This window comes from Fonticula alba (assembly GCF_000388065.1).
Source record: "Fonticula alba strain ATCC 38817 unplaced genomic scaffold supercont2.2, whole genome shotgun sequence".
In the NCBI taxonomy this organism is placed as follows: domain Eukaryota; order Rotosphaerida; family Fonticulaceae; genus Fonticula; species Fonticula alba.
Window position 1 is genome coordinate 2,711,527 of NW_009242972.1, and position 2,969 is coordinate 2,714,495.

General features: G+C 70.8%; 1 protein-coding gene across 1 annotated transcript in view; it reads right to left on the reverse strand.

The window, feature by feature from the left end:
* H696_01581 (hypothetical protein) overlaps positions 1 to 253 on the reverse strand; it is a 2,973-nt gene extending 2,720 nt beyond the window's left edge. Inside the window, exon 1 of the mRNA XM_009495482.1 lies at positions 33 to 253. The gene's annotated coding sequence lies outside the window, so the exon portion shown is untranslated. The remainder of the gene's footprint in view (positions 1 to 32) is intronic.
* Positions 254 to 2,969: the final 2,716 nt, after the last annotated feature.

The following is a 2,969-nucleotide window of genomic DNA, read 5'->3' on the forward strand; positions in this document are numbered from 1 at the left end:
CCGGGAGCACAGATGGCCCGAAAGTCGCATACCTCAGAGGATCAGCAAATCTTGGCCGGGACGTCACGGGCAGCGAGGGCGCGCGCGCGTGGACGGAGGGAGAAGCGGGCGGGGAGAAGCGGGAAAGCGCGCGTGTGGCTGGGGGGGGAGGGAGGGAGGGGATGTGTTGGGCGGCGTGGTAGGTGTTGATGTGGGGGGTGGAGGATATCAACAGGGGGAAGGGAGCAGCAGGAAGGGGGGGGGGGGAGGGTGGCGCGTGGCTCACGGGCTTCAGGGATGAGTGGGTACCCTGGCCCATGTGTCTTCAAGGTGGGCGGAGAAGAGCCGGCCGGTATGGCCTCCCCGCGCCCGGCCTGTGGGCCGGGGGGAAGCCGCGCCGAGCAAGGGGCAGATCTCCGGCCGGCGCCGGCGGCGAGACGCCCGGCGCGAGGTCCAGCGCTGCCTTCTTCCTTAATTGATGGTCTACCAGGTGGGGGAGGCCTCCACGTAGGGCGAGCCGGCAGGGGAAGAAGGAGGCAAAGGCAGGGCGCGTGAGCGAACGAGAGTGAGAGCGAGCGACCGGGAGAATGGAACACGGACAAAAAACGACGCACAACACCAACAACCCACCGCGACCACTAAATAGAAAGAAGCCCATCACCCAGGAGAATGTGCCTTCCCCCGGGCTGGGGGGAGAACACAACACGCGCGGCGGGCAACGGGCTGGCTGCCGCCCGGCCCTCGTGCGAGGGCATGAGCCAGGGTGGGAACGCGGCAGAGAGCGCCGGATCGTCTCGGGCGCCCGATGGGCTGAGTGCCGCCAAGAGGGGGGGGACACAAGCGGGCAGCCATTGGCTGGCCCCGCTCCCAGCCGCCCGCCCGCGCCACAGGCCCGCGCCCGCTAGTTTGGGTCTAGCGGGGAGAAAGAACACCCCCCCCCCCCCCCTGCCCCGCGCCCCTGGCCTTGGAGGCCGGGACAATAATACATCCCGGGCGACCCTGCCGCCGGGGGAGGCGAGGGACGGGGAATGCACGCGGCAGTGGTAAAAGCAACAGCAGCGGCGGGGCAGGCCACGCCGGCTCTGTCCCGGCCGCCGGGGGGGGCGGGGGGGGGGGCCGGGGAGCATCTGGCCGGCCGGCCGGTTAGCCGAGGAGGACAATAATATACTGGCCTGGGTCGGGTTTCCCCAGCCCGGCGTGCAAGCCGCGGAGGGCGCGTGGGCTGGGGGCCGGCACCCTGGGCGTGCGCCCCCAAGCGGCGAGCGAGGCCTGGCCGCCCCCACCCCGGCCCCCGCAGCCAGGGGGAAGACTCACTGGCACACAGGGGGGGGGGGGGGGGGGGCGCGTGTGCAGCCAAAGAACCCATCCAGCAAGGGCCGCCCCAAGGAAGGCAGAGCCGCGAAGCGGCGGAGCTGTGTTCCAGGCCCGACGAAGGGGGAAGGGCCACCGCGCAGCAGGTCCGGAGAACCAGGAGCCCAGCGCGGATCGCCCTCCGACCTGGAACGGAAGCGCGGACGGGGCGCGGAGAAGGGGGGCGGGGCACACTGCGGCCGGTGGGTGCGGCCGGCAGTTACTTTTGGCGACTGTACCCCCGGGGGAAGAAGCCTGCACACACACACGCACACACGCGCGGACACATGCCTAGAAAAAAACATGCATAAACACTCCGACCATTCCGGTCAGAGACCTACCAGAGACCACACATACCCGGCCCCTCCTCCTACTGTGTCTGGGAGGGAGGGGGGTGGAGAGCCTGGGGTCAATCAGGCCGTTACACGCGACGCCGGGGGAGGTGTGCCCGCAAGTGGCGCGGCGGCGAGCATGTGGTCCGTCAGAAAACAGGGACGAGGCGGGGATCACTCGGGCAGCCGTGCCAGGGGGGGGGGGGGCCGGGCGGGGCGACGCACAGGTCAGGCGCGTTCCCCGCCAGTTGGCGGCCAGCGGCGGGGGCCGGGAGGGCTGAAACACCCGAACACTGACTGGTCTTCGGGGCTGGGACAATGCGAGCGGGCCGAGGGCTGGCGGAACAAAAAAGCCAAAATCCCTCGCAGCACCATGTCGCCGAGACCCCTGCCGCCATGTGGGGCCGGGTCCGTCTGTCGGCGAGAAGCGAGCTGCGCGCGCACACACACACACACACCCGGGAACAAGAGGCCCCCCCCCCCCCGGGCACCGTCCCACTCGGAGGTCTCTGGCCGTGGTGGATGTTTACCCGGGGCGACATGCGCCGGGCGGGGAGGGCGGCGGCCGGGCCTCTGGAAGACCGGACTTCTTGCGGGCGGGCCTGCATTATCATGTTTTTTTATAATCCCCCGAATATTGAGAAGACACACGGCGACCTCGCCACCACCAGACCCGCCGCATGATTTGCATATGTCCGATAGACAGGCGGGGCGAGGACGTCTGCGCGCGCGCGCGCGCGCGCGCTGGCCCTCCCCCGCCAACCGTAAACAATAGCTGGCCTGGTTCCCCTCCAGGGCGGGGGCGGCCCGGGGGACCGAGCCGGCGGGAGGGAATCAGTTGGACCCCTGCGTCGGCATGTTGGGCCAGGATGTTGGCCGATCTGTCACATCGTCGCGGAGCCGGCGGCCGGGGGGGGGGTAGTTCATCATTCCGGGCCCGGTCGCCGGGCGGCTGCCTCCTTTGGCACCGGGGTTGTTCCTCGGGCCCGTGGCCGCAGGGCGGACGCCACTTTTGTGCCTGTTCGGTCTGAAGGGGGCCTGGAGTCCCCCCCCGGGGGGGGCTGGCCGGGCCGGCTGCCGCAGCAGCCGGCGCGGGAGGCCATTTTTCTCTGGGCGGCCGGCGGGCGATCGACCGGGAGACGCCCCCACCCCGCGGCGCCGTACATATGAGAGTGCTCGTGTGCGCCCGGGCCGAATGGGCCGGCGTGAGCACCGGCGGCCGGCATCTGAGCGCGTGCCAGACAGCATGTGTTTGCTGCGGCGCGGGTGACGCGGGCTTCGCCCCCTGCAGCTGGGGGGGGGGGGGGG